Below are 21,556 nucleotides of genomic sequence, written 5' to 3'. Positions count from 1 at the left end.
AGACGTGGAGTAGAAGACACCCTTGTCTTTGTTATACACCATTTTCGTGTAATTATCTGACCGGGAAAGGCTTTTTTCGCTCTGTTTGCAACTTCAGAGGAACAATAGAAAAGCGAAAAACTTTTCGGGACAACAAAAGGTTTAAGACCTTTGTTCGTCGTAAAAGTTTTTCGCTCTTCCTTTTTTTTGAAAAAGGTTGAAAAAATTTGTTGTCGAAAAAGCGATAAATGTGTAACTTTTCTGGTAGTTCGCGACACGCTGATTACGAATCTGAAGTTTATTTTGGAATTGGGTGTTGTGTGGGGGCGTAAGAGGCAAAAAACCTGATTTTTGCCTGTTTTTGCCAAACCTGTTTTTGGCCAAAATTTACCCAAAATCGATTTCGCCCAAATGACGTAACCGGGGGTAACCGATGCCCAGAAGCACAAATCTGCAACTCCCAGGTCCATATCTGCTTCCGTTCGGGAGATACGTGGTCCCAAAGGACCCGATAGAAATACGTGTTCTTTATAAGTGTATAAGTGCCAATTTGGAAAACTCCCTCTTTTCGGCCCCCTCTCTTGTCCTCTCTGAAACCGCCATCGACATTAAAATTAGACGTGGAGTAGAAGACACCCTTGTCTTTGTTATACACCAATTTCGTGTAATTATCTGACCGGGAAAGGCTTTTTTCGCTCTGTTTGCAACTTCAGAGGAACAATAGAAAAGCGAAAAACTTTTCGGGACAACAAAAGGTTTAAGACCTTTGTTCGTCGTAAAAGTTTTTCGCTCTTCCTTTTTTTGGAAAAAGGTTGAAAAAACTTGTTGTCGAAAAAGCGATAAATGTGTATCTTTTCTGGTAGTTCGCGACACGCTGATTACGAATCTAAAGTTTATTTTGGAATTGGGTGTTGTGTGGGGGCGTAAGAGGCAAAAAACCTGATTTTTGCCTGGTTTTGCCAAACCTGTTTTTGGCCAAAATTTACCCAAAATCGAACCAAAATCGATTTCGCCCAAATGACGTAACCGGGGGTAACCGATGCCCAGAAGCACAAATCTGCAACTCCCAGGTCCATATCTGCTTCCGTTCGGGAGATACGTGGTCCCAAAGGACCCGATAGAAATACGTGTTCTTTATAAGTGTATAAGTGCTAATTTGGAAAACGGGCCCTCTTTTCGGCCCCCTCTCTTGTCCTCTCTGAAACCCCCATCGACATTAAAATTAGACGTGGAGTAGAAGACACCCTTGTCTTTGTTATACACCATTTTCGTGTAATTATCTGACCGGGAAAGGCTTTTTTCGCTCTGTTTGCAACTTCAGAGGAACAATAGAAAAGCGAAAAACTTTTCGGGACAACAAAAGGTTTAAGACCTTTGTTCGTCGTAAAAGTTTTTCGCTCTTCCTTTTTTTTGAAAAAGGTGAAAAAATTTGTTGTCGAAAAAGCGATAAATGTGTAACTTTTCTGGTAGTTCGCGACACGCTGATTACGAATCTGAAGTTTATTTTGGAATTGGGTGTTGTGTGGGGGCGTAAGAGGCAAAAAACCTGATTTTTGCCTGTTTTTGCCAAACCTGTTTTTGGCCAAAATTTACCCAAAATCGATTTCGCCCAAATGACGTAACCGGGGGTAACCGATGCCCAGAAGCACAAATCTGCAACTCCCAGGTCCATATCTGCTTCCGTTCGGGAGATACGTGGTCCCAAAGGACCCGATAGAAATACGTGTTCTTTATAAGTGTATAAGTGCCAATTTGGAAAACTCCCTCTTTTCGGCCCCCTCTCTTGTCCTCTCTGAAACCGCCATCGACATTAAAATTAGACGTGGAGTAGAAGACACCCTTGTCTTTGTTATACACCAATTTCGTGTAATTATCTGACCGGGAAAGGCTTTTTTCGCTCTGTTTGCAACTTCAGAGGAACAATAGAAAAGCGAAAAACTTTTCGGGACAACAAAAGGTTTAAGACCTTTGTTCGTCGTAAAAGTTTTTCGCTCTTCCTTTTTTTGGAAAAAGGTTGAAAAAACTTGTTGTCGAAAAAGCGATAAATGTGTATCTTTTCTGGTAGTTCGCGACACGCTGATTACGAATCTAAAGTTTATTTTGGAATTGGGTGTTGTGTGGGGGCGTAAGAGGCAAAAAACCTGATTTTTGCCTGGTTTTGCCAAACCTGTTTTTGGCCAAAATTTACCCAAAATCGAACCAAAATCGATTTCGCCCAAATGACGTAACCGGGGGTAACCGATGCCCAGAAGCCCAAATCTGCAACTCCCAGGTCCATATCTGCTTCCGTTCGGGAGATACGTGGTCCCAAAGGACCCGATAGAAATACGTGTTCTTTATAAGTGTATAAGTGCTAATTTGGAAAACGGGCCCTCTTTTCGGCCCCCTCTCTTGTCCTCTCTGAAACCCCCATCGACATTAAAATTAGACGTGGAGTAGAAGACACCCTTGTCTTTGTTATACACCATTTTCGTGTAATTATCTGACCGGGAAAGGCTTTTTTCGCTCTGTTTGCAACTTCAGAGGAACAATAGAAAAGCGAAAAACTTTTCGGGACAACAAAAGGTTTAAGACCTTTGTTCGTCGTAAAAGTTTTTCGCTCTTCCTTTTTTTTGAAAAAGGTGAAAAAATTTGTTGTCGAAAAAGCGATAAATGTGTAACTTTTCTGGTAGTTCGCGACACGCTGATTACGAATCTGAAGTTTATTTTGGAATTGGGTGTTGTGTGGGGGCGTAAGAGGCAAAAAACCTGATTTTTGCCTGTTTTTGCCAAACCTGTTTTTGGCCAAAATTTACCCAACATCGATTTCGCCCAAATGACGTAACCGGGGGTAACCGATGCCCAGAAGCACAAATCTGCAACTATCAGGTCCATATCTGCTTCCGTTCGGGAGATACGTGGTCCCAAAGGACCCGATAGAAATACGTGTTCTTTATAAGTGTATATAAGTGCCAATTTGGAAAACTCCCTCTTTTCGGCCCCCTCTCTTGTCCTCTCTGAAACCCCCATCGACATTAAAATTAGACGTGGAGTAGAAGACACCCTTGTCTTTGTTATACACCATTTTCGTGTAATTATCTGACCGGGAAAGGCTTTTTTCGCTCTGTTTGCAACTTCAGAGGAACAATAGAAAAGCGAAAAACTTTTCGGGACAACAAAAGGTTTAAGACCTTTGTTCGTCGTAAAAGTTTTTCGCTCTTCCTTTTTTTGGAAAAAGGTTGAAAAAACTTGTTGTCGAAAAAGCGATAAATGTGTATCTTTTCTGGTAGTTCGCGACACGCTGATTACGAATCTAAAGTTTATTTTGGAATTGGGTGTTGTGTGGGGGCGTAAGAGGCAAAAAACCTGATTTTTGCCTGGTTTTGCCAAACCTTGTTTTTGGCCAAAATTTACCCAAAATCGAACCAAAATCGATTTCGCCCAAATGACGTAACCGGGGGTAACCGATGCCCAGAAGCCCAAATCTGCAACTCCCAGGTCCATATCTGCTTCCGTTCGGGAGATACGTGGTCCCAAAGGACCCGATAGAAATACGTGTTCTTTATAAGTGTATAAGTGCTAATTTGGAAAACGGGCCCTCTTTTCGGCCCCCTCTCTTGTCCTCTCTGAAACCCCCATCGACATTAAAATTAGACGTGGAGTAGAAGACACCCTTGTCTTTGTTATACACCATTTTCGTGTAATTATCTGACCGGGAAAGGCTTTTTTCGCTCTGTTTGCAACTTCAGAGGAACAATAGAAAAGCGAAAAACTTTTCGGGACAACAAAAGGTTTAAGACCTTTGTTCGTCGTAAAAGTTTTTCGCTCTTCCTTTTTTTTGAAAAAGGTGAAAAAATTTGTTGTCGAAAAAGCGATAAATGTGTAACTTTTCTGGTAGTTCGCGACACGCTGATTACGAATCTAAAGTTTATTTTGGAATTGGGTGTTGTGTGGGGGCGTAAGAGGCAAAAAACCTGATTTTTGCCTGTTTTTGCCAAACCTGTTTTTGGCCAAAATTTACCCAACATCGATTTCGCCCAAATGACGTAACCGGGGGTAACCGATGCCCAGAAGCACAAATCTGCAACTCCCAGGTCCATATCTGCTTCCGTTCGGGAGATACGTGGTCCCAAAGGACCCGATAGAAATACGTGTTCTTTATAAGTGTATAAGTGCCAATTTGGAAAACTCCCTCTTTTCGGCCCCCTCTCTTGTCCTCTCTGAAACCCCCATCGACATTAAAATTAGACGTGGAGTAGAAGACACCCTTGTCTTTGTTATACACCAATTTCGTGTAATTATCTGACCGGGAAAGGCTTTTTTCGCTCTGTTTGCAACTTCAGAGGAACAATAGAAAAGCGAAAAACTTTTCGGGACAACAAAAGGTTTAAGACCTTTGTTCGTCGTAAAAGTTTTTCGCTCTTCCTTTTTTTTGAAAAAGGTTGAAAAAACTTGTTGTCGAAAAAGCGATAAATGTGTATCTTTTCTGGTAGTTCGCGACACGCTGATTACGAATCTAAAGTTTATTTTGGAATTGGGTGTTGTGTGGGGGCGTAAGAGGCAAAAAACCTGATTTTTGCCTGGTTTTGCCAAACCTGTTTTTGGCCAAAATTTACCCAAAATCGAACCAAAATCGATTTCGCCCAAATGACGTAACCGGGGGTAACCGATGCCCAGAAGCCCAAATCTGCAACTCCCAGGTCCATATCTGCTTCCGTTCGGGAGATACGTGGTCCCAAAGGACCCGATAGAAATACGTGTTCTTTATAAGTGTATAAGTGCCAATTTGGAAAACGGGCCCTCTTTTCGGCCCCCTCTCTTGTCCTCTCTGAAACCCCCATCGACATTAAAATTAGACGTGGAGTAGAAGACACCCTTGTCTTTGTTATACACCATTTTCGTGTAATTATCTGACCGGAAAAGGCTTTTTTCGCTCTGTTTGCAACTTCAGAGGAACAATAGAAAAGCGAAAAACTTTTCGGGACAACAAAAGGTTTAAGACCTTTGTTCGTCGTAAAAGTTTTTCGCTCTTCCTTTTTTTGGAAAAAGGTGAAAAAATTTGTTGTCGAAAAAGCGATAAATGTGTATCTTTTCTGGTAGTTCGCGACACGCTGATTACGAATCTGAAGTTTATTTTGGAATTGGGTGTTGTGTGGGGGCGTAAGAGGCAAAAAACCTGATTTTTGCCTGTTTTTGCCAAACCTGTTTTTGGCCAAAATTTACCCAACATCGATTTCGCCCAAATGACGTAACCGGGGGTAACCGATGCCCAGAAGCACAAATCTGCAACTATCAGGTCCATATCTGCTTCCGTTCGGGAGATACGTGGTCCCAAAGGACCCGATAGAAATACGTGTTCTTTATAAGTGTATATAAGTGCCAATTTGGAAAACTCCCTCTTTTCGGCCCCCTCTCTTGTCCTCTCTGAAACCCCCATCGACATTAAAATTAGACGTGGAGTAGAAGACACCCTTGTCTTTGTTATACACCATTTTCGTGTAATTATCTGACCGGGAAAGGCTTTTTTCGCTCTGTTTGCAACTTCAGAGGAACAATAGAAAAGCGAAAAACTTTTCGGGACAACAAAAGGTTTAAGACCTTTGTTCGTCGTAAAAGTTTTTCGCTCTTCCTTTTTTTTGAAAAAGGTTGAAAAAATTTGTTGTCGAAAAAGCGATAAATGTGTAACTTTTCTGGTAGTTCGCGACACGCTGATTACGAATCTGAAGTTTATTTTGGAATTGGGTGTTGTGTGGGGGCGTAAGAGGCAAAAAACCTGATTTTTGCCTGTTTTTGCCAAACCTGTTTTTGGCCAAAATTTACCCAAAATCGATTTCGCCCAAATGACGTAACCGGGGGTAACCGATGCCCAGAAGCACAAATCTGCAACTCCCAGGTCCATATCTGCTTCCGTTCGGGAGATACGTGGTCCCAAAGGACCCGATAGAAATACGTGTTCTTTATAAGTGTATAAGTGCCAATTTGGAAAACTCCCTCTTTTCGGCCCCCTCTCTTGTCCTCTCTGAAACCGCCATCGACATTAAAATTAGACGTGGAGTAGAAGACACCCTTGTCTTTGTTATACACCAATTTCGTGTAATTATCTGACCGGGAAAGGCTTTTTTCGCTCTGTTTGCAACTTCAGAGGAACAATAGAAAAGCGAAAAACTTTTCGGGACAACAAAAGGTTTAAGACCTTTGTTCGTCGTAAAAGTTTTTCGCTCTTCCTTTTTTTGGAAAAAGGTTGAAAAAACTTGTTGTCGAAAAAGCGATAAATGTGTATCTTTTCTGGTAGTTCGCGACACGCTGATTACGAATCTAAAGTTTATTTTGGAATTGGGTGTTGTGTGGGGGCGTAAGAGGCAAAAAACCTGATTTTTGCCTGGTTTTGCCAAACCTGTTTTTGGCCAAAATTTACCCAAAATCGAACCAAAATCGATTTCGCCCAAATGACGTAACCGGGGGTAACCGATGCCCAGAAGCCCAAATCTGCAACTCCCAGGTCCATATCTGCTTCCGTTCGGGAGATACGTGGTCCCAAAGGACCCGATAGAAATACGTGTTCTTTATAAGTGTATAAGTGCTAATTTGGAAAACGGGCCCTCTTTTCGGCCCCCTCTCTTGTCCTCTCTGAAACCCCCATCGACATTAAAATTAGACGTGGAGTAGAAGACACCCTTGTCTTTGTTATACACCATTTTCGTGTAATTATCTGACCGGGAAAGGCTTTTTTCGCTCTGTTTGCAACTTCAGAGGAACAATAGAAAAGCGAAAAACTTTTCGGGACAACAAAAGGTTTAAGACCTTTGTTCGTCGTAAAAGTTTTTCGCTCTTCCTTTTTTTTGAAAAAGGTGAAAAAATTTGTTGTCGAAAAAGCGATAAATGTGTAACTTTTCTGGTAGTTCGCGACACGCTGATTACGAATCTGAAGTTTATTTTGGAATTGGGTGTTGTGTGGGGGCGTAAGAGGCAAAAAACCTGATTTTTGCCTGTTTTTGCCAAACCTGTTTTTGGCCAAAATTTACCCAACATCGATTTCGCCCAAATGACGTAACCGGGGGTAACCGATGCCCAGAAGCACAAATCTGCAACTATCAGGTCCATATCTGCTTCCGTTCGGGAGATACGTGGTCCCAAAGGACCCGATAGAAATACGTGTTCTTTATAAGTGTATATAAGTGCCAATTTGGAAAACTCCCTCTTTTCGGCCCCCTCTCTTGTCCTCTCTGAAACCCCCATCGACATTAAAATTAGACGTGGAGTAGAAGACACCCTTGTCTTTGTTATACACCATTTTCGTGTAATTATCTGACCGGGAAAGGCTTTTTTCGCTCTGTTTGCAACTTCAGAGGAACAATAGAAAAGCGAAAAACTTTTCGGGACAACAAAAGGTTTAAGACCTTTGTTCGTCGTAAAAGTTTTTCGCTCTTCCTTTTTTTTGAAAAAGGTTGAAAAAATTTGTTGTCGAAAAAGCGATAAATGTGTAACTTTTCTGGTAGTTCGCGACACGCTGATTACGAATCTGAAGTTTATTTTGGAATTGGGTGTTGTGTGGGGGCGTAAGAGGCAAAAAACCTGATTTTTGCCTGTTTTTGCCAAACCTGTTTTTGGCCAAAATTTACCCAAAATCGATTTCGCCCAAATGACGTAACCGGGGGTAACCGATGCCCAGAAGCACAAATCTGCAACTCCCAGGTCCATATCTGCTTCCGTTCGGGAGATACGTGGTCCCAAAGGACCCGATAGAAATACGTGTTCTTTATAAGTGTATAAGTGCCAATTTGGAAAACTCCCTCTTTTCGGCCCCCTCTCTTGTCCTCTCTGAAACCCCCATCGACATTAAAATTAGACGTGGAGTAGAAGACACCCTTGTCTTTGTTATACACCAATTTCGTGTAATTATCTGACCGGGAAAGGCTTTTTTCGCTCTGTTTGCAACTTCAGAGGAACAATAGAAAAGCGAAAAACTTTTCGGGACAACAAAAGGTTTAAGACCTTTGTTCGTCGTAAAAGTTTTTCGCTCTTCCTTTTTTTGGAAAAAGGTTGAAAAAACTTGTTGTCGAAAAAGCGATAAATGTGTATCTTTTCTGGTAGTTCGCGACACGCTGATTACGAATCTAAAGTTTATTTTGGAATTGGGTGTTGTGTGGGGGCGTAAGAGGCAAAAAACCTGATTTTTGCCTGGTTTTGCCAAACCTGTTTTTGGCCAAAATTTACCCAAAATCGAACCAAAATCGATTTCGCCCAAATGACGTAACCGGGGGTAACCGATGCCCAGAAGCCCAAATCTGCAACTCCCAGGTCCATATCTGCTTCCGTTCGGGAGATACGTGGTCCCAAAGGACCCGATAGAAATACGTGTTCTTTATAAGTGTATAAGTGCTAATTTGGAAAACGGGCCCTCTTTTCGGCCCCCTCTCTTGTCCTCTCTGAAACCCCCATCGACATTAAAATTAGACGTGGAGTAGAAGACACCCTTGTCTTTGTTATACACCATTTTCGTGTAATTATCTGACCGGGAAAGGCTTTTTTCGCTCTGTTTGCAACTTCAGAGGAACAATAGAAAAGCGAAAAACTTTTCGGGACAACAAAAGGTTTAAGACCTTTGTTCGTCGTAAAAGTTTTTCGCTCTTCCTTTTTTTGGAAAAAGGTTGAAAAAACTTGTTGTCGAAAAAGCGATAAATGTGTATCTTTTCTGGTAGTTCGCGACACGCTGATTACGAATCTAAAGTTTATTTTGGAATTGGGTGTTGTGTGGGGGCGTAAGAGGCAAAAAACCTGATTTTTGCCTGGTTTTGCCAAACCTTGTTTTTGGCCAAAATTTACCCAAAATCGAACCAAAATCGATTTCGCCCAAATGACGTAACCGGGGGTAACCGATGCCCAGAAGCCCAAATCTGCAACTCCCAGGTCCATATCTGCTTCCGTTCGGGAGATACGTGGTCCCAAAGGACCCGATAGAAATACGTGTTCTTTATAAGTGTATAAGTGCTAATTTGGAAAACGGGCCCTCTTTTCGGCCCCCTCTCTTGTCCTCTCTGAAACCCCCATCGACATTAAAATTAGACGTGGAGTAGAAGACACCCTTGTCTTTGTTATACACCATTTTCGTGTAATTATCTGACCGGGAAAGGCTTTTTTCGCTCTGTTTGCAACTTCAGAGGAACAATAGAAAAGCGAAAAACTTTTCGGGACAACAAAAGGTTTAAGACCTTTGTTCGTCGTAAAAGTTTTTCGCTCTTCCTTTTTTTTGAAAAAGGTGAAAAAATTTGTTGTCGAAAAAGCGATAAATGTGTAACTTTTCTGGTAGTTCGCGACACGCTGATTACGAATCTAAAGTTTATTTTGGAATTGGGTGTTGTGTGGGGGCGTAAGAGGCAAAAAACCTGATTTTTGCCTGTTTTTGCCAAACCTGTTTTTGGCCAAAATTTACCCAACATCGATTTCGCCCAAATGACGTAACCGGGGGTAACCGATGCCCAGAAGCACAAATCTGCAACTCCCAGGTCCATATCTGCTTCCGTTCGGGAGATACGTGGTCCCAAAGGACCCGATAGAAATACGTGTTCTTTATAAGTGTATAAGTGCCAATTTGGAAAACTCCCTCTTTTCGGCCCCCTCTCTTGTCCTCTCTGAAACCCCCATCGACATTAAAATTAGACGTGGAGTAGAAGACACCCTTGTCTTTGTTATACACCAATTTCGTGTAATTATCTGACCGGAAAAGGCTTTTTTCGCTCTGTTTGCAACTTCAGAGGAACAATAGAAAAGCGAAAAACTTTTCGGGACAACAAAAGGTTTAAGACCTTTGTTCGTCGTAAAAGTTTTTCGCTCTTCCTTTTTTTGGAAAAAGGTTGAAAAAATTTGTTGTCGAAAAAGCGATAAATGTGTAACTTTTCTGGTAGTTCGCGACACGCTGATTACGAATCTGAAGTTTATTTTGGAATTGGGTGTTGTGTGGGGGCGTAAGAGGCAAAAAACCTGATTTTTGCCTGTTTTTGCCAAACCTGTTTTTGGCCAAAATTTACCCAAAATCGATTTCGCCCAAATGACGTAACCGGGGGTAACCGATGCCCAGAAGCACAAATCTGCAACTCCCAGGTCCATATCTGCTTCCGTTCGGGAGATACGTGGTCCCAAAGGACCCGATAGAAATACGTGTTCTTTATAAGTGTATAAGTGCCAATTTGGAAAACTCCCTCTTTTCGGCCCCCTCTCTTGTCCTCTCTGAAACCCCCATCGACATTAAAATTAGACGTGGAGTAGAAGACACCCTTGTCTTTGTTATACACCAATTTCGTGTAATTATCTGACCGGGAAAGGCTTTTTTCGCTCTGTTTGCAACTTCAGAGGAACAATAGAAAAGCGAAAAACTTTTCGGGACAACAAAAGGTTTAAGACCTTTGTTCGTCGTAAAAGTTTTTCGCTCTTCCTTTTTTTGGAAAAAGGTTGAAAAAACTTGTTGTCGAAAAAGCGATAAATGTGTATCTTTTCTGGTAGTTCGCGACACGCTGATTACGAATCTAAAGTTTATTTTGGAATTGGGTGTTGTGTGGGGGCGTAAGAGGCAAAAAACCTGATTTTTGCCTGGTTTTGCCAAACCTGTTTTTGGCCAAAATTTACCCAAAATCGAACCAAAATCGATTTCGCCCAAATGACGTAACCGGGGGTAACCGATGCCCAGAAGCCCAAATCTGCAACTCCCAGGTCCATATCTGCTTCCGTTCGGGAGATACGTGGTCCCAAAGGACCCGATAGAAATACGTGTTCTTTATAAGTGTATAAGTGCTAATTTGGAAAACGGGCCCTCTTTTCGGCCCCCTCTCTTGTCCTCTCTGAAACCCCCATCGACATTAAAATTAGACGTGGAGTAGAAGACACCCTTGTCTTTGTTATACACCATTTTCGTGTAATTATCTGACCGGGAAAGGCTTTTTTCGCTCTGTTTGCAACTTCAGAGGAACAATAGAAAAGCGAAAAACTTTTCGGGACAACAAAAGGTTTAAGACCTTTGTTCGTCGTAAAAGTTTTTCGCTCTTCCTTTTTTTTGAAAAAGGTGAAAAAATTTGTTGTCGAAAAAGCGATAAATGTGTAACTTTTCTGGTAGTTCGCGACACGCTGATTACGAATCTAAAGTTTATTTTGGAATTGGGTGTTGTGTGGGGGCGTAAGAGGCAAAAAACCTGATTTTTGCCTGGTTTTGCCAAACCTGTTTTTGGCCAAAATTTACCCAAAATCGATTTCGCCCAAATGACGTAACCGGGGGTAACCGATGCCCAGAAGCACAAATCTGCAACTCCCAGGTCCATATCTGCTTCCGTTCGGGAGATACGTGGTCCCAAAGGACCCGATAGAAATACGTGTTCTTTATAAGTGTATAAGTGCTAATTTGGAAAACTCTTTTCGGCCCCCTCTCTTGTCCTCTCTGAAACCCCCATCGACATTAAAATTAGACGTGGAGTAGAAGACACCCTTGTCTTTGTTATACACCATTTTCGTGTAATTATCTGACCGGGAAAGGCTTTTTTCGCTCTGTTTGCAACTTCAGAGGAACAATAGAAAAGCGAAAAACTTTTCGGGACAACAAAAGGTTTAAGACCTTTGTTCGTCGTAAAAGTTTTTCGCTCTTCCTTTTTTTGGAAAAAGGTGAAAAAATTTGTTGTCGAAAAAGCGATAAATGTGTATCTTTTCTGGTAGTTCGCGACACGCTGATTACGAATCTGAAGTTTATTTTGGAATTGGGTGTTGTGTGGGGGCGTAAGAGGCAAAAAACCTGATTTTTGCCTGTTTTTGCCAAACCTGTTTTTGGCCAAAATTTACCCAACATCGATTTCGCCCAAATGACGTAACCGGGGGTAACCGATGCCCAGAAGCACAAATCTGCAACTATCAGGTCCATATCTGCTTCCGTTCGGGAGATACGTGGTCCCAAAGGACCCGATAGAAATACGTGTTCTTTATAAGTGTATATAAGTGCCAATTTGGAAAACTCCCTCTTTTCGGCCCCCTCTCTTGTCCTCTCTGAAACCCCCATCGACATTAAAATTAGACGTGGAGTAGAAGACACCCTTGTCTTTGTTATACACCATTTTCGTGTAACTATCTGACCGGGAAAGGCTTTTTTCGCTCTGTTTGCAACTTCAGAGGAACAATAGAAAAGCGAAAAACTTTTCGGGACAACAAAAGGTTTAAGACCTTTGTTCGTCGTAAAAGTTTTTCGCTCTTCCTTTTTTTTGAAAAAGGTTGAAAAAATTTGTTGTCGAAAAAGCGATAAATGTGTAACTTTTCTGGTAGTTCGCGACACGCTGATTACGAATCTGAAGTTTATTTTGGAATTGGGTGTTGTGTGGGGGCGTAAGAGGCAAAAAACCTGATTTTTGCCTGTTTTTGCCAAACCTGTTTTTGGCCAAAATTTACCCAACATCGATTTCGCCCAAATGACGTAACCGGGGGTAACCGATGCCCAGAAGCACAAATCTGCAACTCCCAGGTCCATATCTGCTTCCGTTCGGGAGATACGTGGTCCCAAAGGACCCGATAGAAATACGTGTTCTTTATAAGTGTATAAGTGCCAATTTGGAAAACTCCCTCTTTTCGGCCCCCTCTCTTGTCCTCTCTGAAACCCCCATCGACATTAAAATTAGACGTGGAGTAGAAGACACCCTTGTCTTTGTTATACACCAATTTCGTGTAATTATCTGACCGGGAAAGGCTTTTTTCGCTCTGTTTGCAACTTCAGAGGAACAATAGAAAAGCGAAAAACTTTTCGGGACAACAAAAGGTTTAAGACCTTTGGTTCGTCGTAAAAGTTTTTCGCTCTTCCTTTTTTTTGAAAAAGGTTGAAAAAACTTGTTGTCGAAAAAGCGATAAATGTGTATCTTTTCTGGTAGTTCGCGACACGCTGATTACGAATCTAAAGTTTATTTTGGAATTGGGTGTTGTGTGGGGGCGTAAGAGGCAAAAAACCTGAGTTTTGCCTGGTTTTGCCAAACCTGTTTTTGGCCAAAATTTACCCAAAATCGAACCAAAATCGATTTCGCCCAAATGACGTAACCGGGGGTAACCGATGCCCAGAAGCCCAAATCTGCAACTCCCAGGTCCATATCTGCTTCCGTTCGGGAGATACGTGGTCCCAAAGGACCCGATAGAAATACGTGTTCTTTATAAGTGTATAAGTGCTAATTTGGAAAACGGGCCCTCTTTTCGGCCCCCTCTCTTGTCCTCTCTGAAACCCCCATCGACATTAAAATTAGACGTGGAGTAGAAGACACCCTTGTCTTTGTTATACACCATTTTCGTGTAATTATCTGACCGGGAAAGGCTTTTTTCGCTCTGTTTGCAACTTCAGAGGAACAATAGAAAAGCGAAAAACTTTTCGGGACAACAAAAGGTTTAAGACCTTTGTTCGTCGTAAAAGTTTTTCGCTCTTCCTTTTTTTTGAAAAAGGTGAAAAAATTTGTTGTCGAAAAAGCGATAAATGTGTAACTTTTCTGGTAGTTCGCGACACGCTGATTACGAATCTAAAGTTTATTTTGGAATTGGGTGTTGTGTGGGGGCGTAAGAGGCAAAAAACCTGATTTTTGCCTGTTTTTGCCAAACCTGTTTTTGGCCAAAATTTACCCAACATCGATTTCGCCCAAATGACGTAACCGGGGGTAACCGATGCCCAGAAGCACAAATCTGCAACTCCCAGGTCCATATCTGCTTCCGTTCGGGAGATACGTGGTCCCAAAGGACCCGATAGAAATACGTGTTCTTTATAAGTGTATAAGTGCCAATTTGGAAAACTCCCTCTTTTCGGCCCCCTCTCTTGTCCTCTCTGAAACCCCCATCGACATTAAAATTAGACGTGGAGTAGAAGACACCCTTGTCTTTGTTATACACCAATTTCGTGTAATTATCTGACCGGGAAAGGCTTTTTTCGCTCTGTTTGCAACTTCAGAGGAACAATAGAAAAGCGAAAAACTTTTCGGGACAACAAAAGGTTTAAGACCTTTGTTCGTCGTAAAAGTTTTTCGCTCTTCCTTTTTTTTGAAAAAGGTTGAAAAAACTTGTTGTCGAAAAAGCGATAAATGTGTATCTTTTCTGGTAGTTCGCGACACGCTGATTACGAATCTAAAGTTTATTTTGGAATTGGGTGTTGTGTGGGGGCGTAAGAGGCAAAAAACCTGATTTTTGCCTGGTTTTGCCAAACCTGTTTTTGGCCAAAATTTACCCAACATCGATTTCGCCCAAATGACGTAACCGGGGGTAACCGATGCCCAGAAGCCCAAATCTGCAACTCCCAGGTCCATATCTGCTTCCGTTCGGGAGATACGTGGTCCCAAAGGACCCGATAGAAATACGTGTTCTTTATAAGTGTATAAGTGCCAATTTGGAAAACGGGCCCTCTTTTCGGCCCCCTCTCTTGTCCTCTCTGAAACCCCCATCGACATTAAAATTAGACGTGGAGTAGAAGACACCCTTGTCTTTGTTATACACCATTTTCGTGTAATTATCTGACCGGAAAAGGCTTTTTTCGCTCTGTTTGCAACTTCAGAGGAACAATAGAAAAGCGAAAAACTTTTCGGGACAACAAAAGGTTTAAGACCTTTGTTCGTCGTAAAAGTTTTTCGCTCTTCCTTTTTTTGGAAAAAGGTGAAAAAATTTGTTGTCGAAAAAGCGATAAATGTGTATCTTTTCTGGTAGTTCGCGACACGCTGATTACGAATCTGAAGTTTATTTTGGAATTGGGTGTTGTGTGGGGGCGTAAGAGGCAAAAAACCTGATTTTTGCCTGTTTTTGCCAAACCTGTTTTTGGCCAAAATTTACCCAACATCGATTTCGCCCAAATGACGTAACCGGGGGTAACCGATGCCCAGAAGCACAAATCTGCAACTATCAGGTCCATATCTGCTTCCGTTCGGGAGATACGTGGTCCCAAAGGACCCGATAGAAATACGTGTTCTTTATAAGTGTATATAAGTGCCAATTTGGAAAACTCCCTCTTTTCGGCCCCCTCTCTTGTCCTCTCTGAAACCCCCATCGACATTAAAATTAGACGTGGAGTAGAAGACACCCTTGTCTTTGTTATACACCATTTTCGTGTAATTATCTGACCGGGAAAGGCTTTTTTCGCTCTGTTTGCAACTTCAGAGGAACAATAGAAAAGCGAAAAACTTTTCGGGACAACAAAAGGTTTAAGACCTTTGTTCGTCGTAAAAGTTTTTCGCTCTTCCTTTTTTTTGAAAAAGGTTGAAAAAATTTGTTGTCGAAAAAGCGATAAATGTGTAACTTTTCTGGTAGTTCGCGACACGCTGATTACGAATCTGAAGTTTATTTTGGAATTGGGTGTTGTGTGGGGGCGTAAGAGGCAAAAAACCTGATTTTTGCCTGTTTTTGCCAAACCTGTTTTTGGCCAAAATTTACCCAAAATCGATTTCGCCCAAATGACGTAACCGGGGGTAACCGATGCCCAGAAGCACAAATCTGCAACTCCCAGGTCCATATCTGCTTCCGTTCGGGAGATACGTGGTCCCAAAGGACCCGATAGAAATACGTGTTCTTTATAAGTGTATAAGTGCCAATTTGGAAAACTCCCTCTTTTCGGCCCCCTCTCTTGTCCTCTCTGAAACCCCCATCGACATTAAAATTAGACGTGGAGTAGAAGACACCCTTGTCTTTGTTATACACCAATTTCGTGTAATTATCTGACCGGGAAAGGCTTTTTTCGCTCTGTTTGCAACTTCAGAGGAACAATAGAAAAGCGAAAAACTTTTCGGGACAACAAAAGGTTTAAGACCTTTGTTCGTCGTAAAAGTTTTTCGCTCTTCCTTTTTTTGGAAAAAGGTTGAAAAAACTTGTTGTCGAAAAAGCGATAAATGTGTATCTTTTCTGGTAGTTCGCGACACGCTGATTACGAATCTAAAGTTTATTTTGGAATTGGGTGTTGTGTGGGGGCGTAAGAGGCAAAAAACCTGATTTTTGCCTGGTTTTGCCAAACCTTGTTTTTGGCCAAAATTTACCCAAAATCGAACCAAAATCGATTTCGCCCAAATGACGTAACCGGGGGTAACCGATGCCCAGAAGCCCAAATCTGCAACTCCCAGGTCCATATCTGCTTCCGTTCGGGAGATACGTGGTCCCAAAGGACCCGATAGAAATACGTGTTCTTTATAAGTGTATAAGTGCTAATTTGGAAAACGGGCCCTCTTTTCGGCCCCCTCTCTTGTCCTCTCTGAAACCCCCATCGACATTAAAATTAGACGTGGAGTAGAAGACACCCTTGTCTTTGTTATACACCATTTTCGTGTAATTATCTGACCGGGAAAGGCTTTTTTCGCTCTGTTTGCAACTTCAGAGGAACAATAGAAAAGCGAAAAACTTTTCGGGACAACAAAAGGTTTAAGACCTTTGTTCGTCGTAAAAGTTTTTCGCTCTTCCTTTTTTTTGAAAAAGGTGAAAAAATTTGTTGTCGAAAAAGCGATAAATGTGTAACTTTTCTGGTAGTTCGCGACACGCTGATTACGAATCTAAAGTTTATTTTGGAATTGGGTGTTGTGTGGGGGCGTAAGAGGCAAAAAACCTGATTTTTGCCTGTTTTTGCCAAACCTGTTTTTGGCCAAAATTTACCCATCATCGATTTCGCCCAAATGACGTAACCGGGGGTAACCGATGCCCAGAAGCACAAATCTGCAACTCCCAGGTCCATATCTGCTTCCGTTCGGGAGATACGTGGTCCCAAAGGACCCGATAGAAATACGTGTTCTTTATAAGTGTATAAGTGCCAATTTGGAAAACTCCCTCTTTTCGGCCCCCTCTCTTGTCCTCTCTGAAACCCCCATCGACATTAAAATTAGACGTGGAGTAGAAGACACCCTTGTCTTTGTTATACACCAATTTCGTGTAATTATCTGACCGGGAAAGGCTTTTTTCGCTCTGTTTGCAACTTCAGAGGAACAATAGAAAAGCGAAAAACTTTTCGGGACAACAAAAGGTTTAAGACCTTTGTTCGTCGTAAAAGTTTTTCGCTCTTCCTTTTTTTTGAAAAAGGTTGAAAAAACTTGTTGTCGAAAAAGCGATAAATGTGTATCTTTTCTGGTAGTTCGCGACACGCTGATTACGAATCTAAAGTTTATTTTGGAATTGGGTGTTGTGTGGGGGCGTAAGAGGCAAAAAACCTGATTTTTGCCTGGTTTTGCCAAACCTGTTTTTGGCCAAAATTTACCCAACATCGATTTCGCCCAAATGACGTAACCGGGGGTAACCGATGCCCAGAAGCCCAAATCTGCAACTCCCAGGTCCATATCTGCTTCCGTTCGGGAGATACGTGGTCCCAAAGGACCCGATAGAAATACGTGTTCTTTATAAGTGTATAAGTGCCAATTTGGAAAACGGGCCCTCTTTTCGGCCCCCTCTCTTGTCCTCTCTGAAACCCCCATCGACATTAAAATTAGACGTGGAGTAGAAGACACCCTTGTCTTTGTTATACACCATTTTCGTGTAATTATCTGACCGGAAAAGGCTTTTTTCGCTCTGTTTGCAACTTCAGAGGAACAATAGAAAAGCGAAAAACTTTTCGGGACAACAAAAGGTTTAAGACCTTTGTTCGTCGTAAAAGTTTTTCGCTCTTCCTTTTTTTGGAAAAAGGTGAAAAAATTTGTTGTCGAAAAAGCGATAAATGTGTATCTTTTCTGGTAGTTCGCGACACGCTGATTACGAATCTGAAGTTTATTTTGGAATTGGGTGTTGTGTGGGGGCGTAAGAGGCAAAAAACCTGATTTTTGCCTGTTTTTGCCAAACCTGTTTTTGGCCAAAATTTACCCAACATCGATTTCGCCCAAATGACGTAACCGGGGGTAACCGATGCCCAGAAGCACAAATCTGCAACTATCAGGTCCATATCTGCTTCCGTTCGGGAGATACGTGGTCCCAAAGGACCCGATAGAAATACGTGTTCTTTATAAGTGTATATAAGTGCCAATTTGGAAAACTCCCTCTTTTCGGCCCCCTCTCTTGTCCTCTCTGAAACCCCCATCGACATTAAAATTAGACGTGGAGTAGAAGACACCCTTGTCTTTGTTATACACCATTTTCGTGTAATTATCTGACCGGGAAAGGCTTTTTTCGCTCTGTTTGCAACTTCAGAGGAACAATAGAAAAGCGAAAAACTTTTCGGGACAACAAAAGGTTTAAGACCTTTGTTCGTCGTAAAAGTTTTTCGCTCTTCCTTTTTTTTGAAAAAGGTTGAAAAAATTTGTTGTCGAAAAAGCGATAAATGTGTAACTTTTCTGGTAGTTCGCGACACGCTGATTACGAATCTGAAGTTTATTTTGGAATTGGGTGTTGTGTGGGGGCGTAAGAGGCAAAAAACCTGATTTTTGCCTGTTTTTGCCAAACCTGTTTTTGGCCAAAATTTACCCAAAATCGATTTCGCCCAAATGACGTAACCGGGGGTAACCGATGCCCAGAAGCACAAATCTGCAACTCCCAGGTCCATATCTGCTTCCGTTCGGGAGATACGTGGTCCCAAAGGACCCGATAGAAATACGTGTTCTTTATAAGTGTATAAGTGCCAATTTGGAAAACTCCCTCTTTTCGGCCCCCTCTCTTGTCCTCTCTGAAACCCCCATCGACATTAAAATTAGACGTGGAGTAGAAGACACCCTTGTCTTTGTTATACACCAATTTCGTGTAATTATCTGACCGGGAAAGGCTTTTTTCGCTCTGTTTGCAACTTCAGAGGAACAATAGAAAAGCGAAAAACTTTTCGGGACAACAAAAGGTTTAAGACCTTTGTTCGTCGTAAAAGTTTTTCGCTCTTCCTTTTTTTGGAAAAAGGTTGAAAAAACTTGTTGTCGAAAAAGCGATAAATGTGTATCTTTTCTGGTAGTTCGCGACACGCTGATTACGAATCTAAAGTTTATTTTGGAATTGGGTGTTGTGTGGGGGCGTAAGAGGCAAAAAACCTGATTTTTGCCTGGTTTTGCCAAACCTTGTTTTTGGCCAAAATTTACCCAAAATCGAACCAAAATCGATTTCGCCCAAATGACGTAACCGGGGGTAACCGATGCCCAGAAGCCCAAATCTGCAACTCCCAGGTCCATATCTGCTTCCGTTCGGGAGATACGTGGTCCCAAAGGACCCGATAGAAATACGTGTTCTTTATAAGTGTATAAGTGCTAATTTGGAAAACGGGCCCTCTTTTCGGCCCCCTCTCTTGTCCTCTCTGAAACCCCCATCGACATTAAAATTAGACGTGGAGTAGAAGACACCCTTGTCTTTGTTATACACCATTTTCGTGTAATTATCTGACCGGGAAAGGCTTTTTTCGCTCTGTTTGCAACTTCAGAGGAACAATAGAAAAGCGAAAAACTTTTCGGGACAACAAAAGGTTTAAGACCTTTGTTCGTCGTAAAAGTTTTTCGCTCTTCCTTTTTTTTGAAAAAGGTGAAAAAATTTGTTGTCGAAAAAGCGATAAATGTGTAACTTTTCTGGTAGTTCGCGACACGCTGATTACGAATCTAAAGTTTATTTTGGAATTGGGTGTTGTGTGGGGGCGTAAGAGGCAAAAAACCTGATTTTTGCCTGTTTTTGCCAAACCTGTTTTTGGCCAAAATTTACCCATCATCGATTTCGCCCAAATGACGTAACCGGGGGTAACCGATGCCCAGAAGCACAAATCTGCAACTCCCAGGTCCATATCTGCTTCCGTTCGGGAGATACGTGGTCCCAAAGGACCCGATAGAAATACGTGTTCTTTATAAGTGTATAAGTGCCAATTTGGAAAACTCCCTCTTTTCGGCCCCCTCTCTTGTCCTCTCTGAAACCCCCATCGACATTAAAATTAGACGTGGAGTAGAAGACACCCTTGTCTTTGTTATACACCAATTTCGTGTAATTATCTGACCGGGAAAGGCTTTTTTCGCTCTGTTTGCAACTTCAGAGGAACAATAGAAAAGCGAAAAACTTTTCGGGACAACAAAAGGTTTAAGACCTTTGTTCGTCGTAAAAGTTTTTCGCTCTTCCTTTTTTTTGAAAAAGGTTGAAAAAACTTGTTGTCGAAAAAGCGATAAATGTGTATCTTTTCTGGTAGTTCGCGACACGCTGATTACGAATCTAAAGTTTATTTTGGAATTGGGTGTTGTGTGGGGGCGTAAGAGGCAAAAAACCTGATTTTTGCCTGGTTTTGCCAAACCTGTTTTTGGCCAAAATTTACCCAACATCGATTTCGCCCAAATGACGTAACCGGGGGTAACCGATGCCCAGAAGCCCAAATCTGCAACTCCCAGGTCCATATCTGCTTCCGTTCGGGAGATACGTGGTCCCAAAGGACCCGATAGAAATACGTGTTCTTTATAAGTGTATAAGTGCTAATTTGGAAAACGGGCCCTCTTTTCGGCCCCCTCTCTTGTCCTCTCTGAAACCCCCATCGACATTAAAATTAGACGTGGAGTAGAAGACACCCTTGTCTTTGTTATACACCATTTTCGTGTAATTATCTGACCGGGAAAGGCTTTTTTCGCTCTGTTTGCAACTTCAGAGGAACAATAGAAAAGCGAAAAACTTTTCGGGACAACAAAAGGTTTAAGACCTTTGTTCGTCGTAAAAGTTTTTCGCTCTTCCTTTTTTTGAGGTGAAAAACCTTGTTGTCGCAAAAGCGATAAATGTGTAACTTTTCTGGTAGTTCGCGACACGCTGATTACGAATCTGAAGTTTATTTTGGAATTGGATGTTGTGTGGGGGCGTAGGAGGCAAAAAACCTGATTTTGCCTGTTTTTGCCAAACCTGTTTTTGCCAAAATTTACCCCAAATCGATTTCACCCAAGTGACGTAACCGGGGGTAACTGATGCTCAGGAGCCCAAATCTGCAACTCCCAGGTCCATATCTGCTTCCGTTCGGGAGATACGTGGTCCCAAAGGACCCGATAGAAATACGTGTTCTTTATAAGTGCCAATTTGGAAAACTCCCTCTTTTTAGTCCCCTTGTCCTCTCTGAAACCCCCATCGACATTAAATTTAGACGTGGAGTAGAAGACACCCTTGTCTTTCTTATACATCAATTTCGTGTAATTATCTGACTGGGAAAAGCTTTTTGGCTATATGATTTTTTTTTCTTCATAAATCATGTTTTTTGCCCCCCCCCCCTGCACTTCCATTCTGAAGTTGAAATATTAGAAACGAGCAGATTTCTTAACAGTTGCTGTGGCGCAGTGGTTAGTGCTTTGTACTGAAAGAGACATACAAACACTCTCATGAGTTCGATCCCCAGACAACATTTTGATCTTTTGCAATTTCCTCCATCCATTCTGAGGTTGACATATTAGAAACGAGCATTATTTCTCAACAGTTGATGTGGTGCAGTGGTTAGTGCTTTGGACTGAGAGAGACAGACAAACACACTGTCATGAGTTCAAGATCCAACCAGAGCCTTTTACTTTTCTGTTCCTTGGAGCAGGTGGGAGTATAAAGGTAAGAAACGAAGGTTATTTCATTGGGAACCAAAATGGTGTAATGGGTTGTTCTGTCTGCGATGATACTGAGCAGCTCGGTTCACGCCCTGGGTGGGTGAGTGAGTGAGTGAATTCTGTAAAAGGAATTCCCAGCACCCCTCCCTCTAACA

Source organism: Apostichopus japonicus, chromosome 5 (genome assembly GCF_037975245.1).
Source record: "Apostichopus japonicus isolate 1M-3 chromosome 5, ASM3797524v1, whole genome shotgun sequence".
Lineage (NCBI taxonomy): Eukaryota > Metazoa > Echinodermata > Holothuroidea > Aspidochirotida > Stichopodidae > Apostichopus > Apostichopus japonicus.
Note: the sequence above shows the minus strand (reverse complement) of the source record.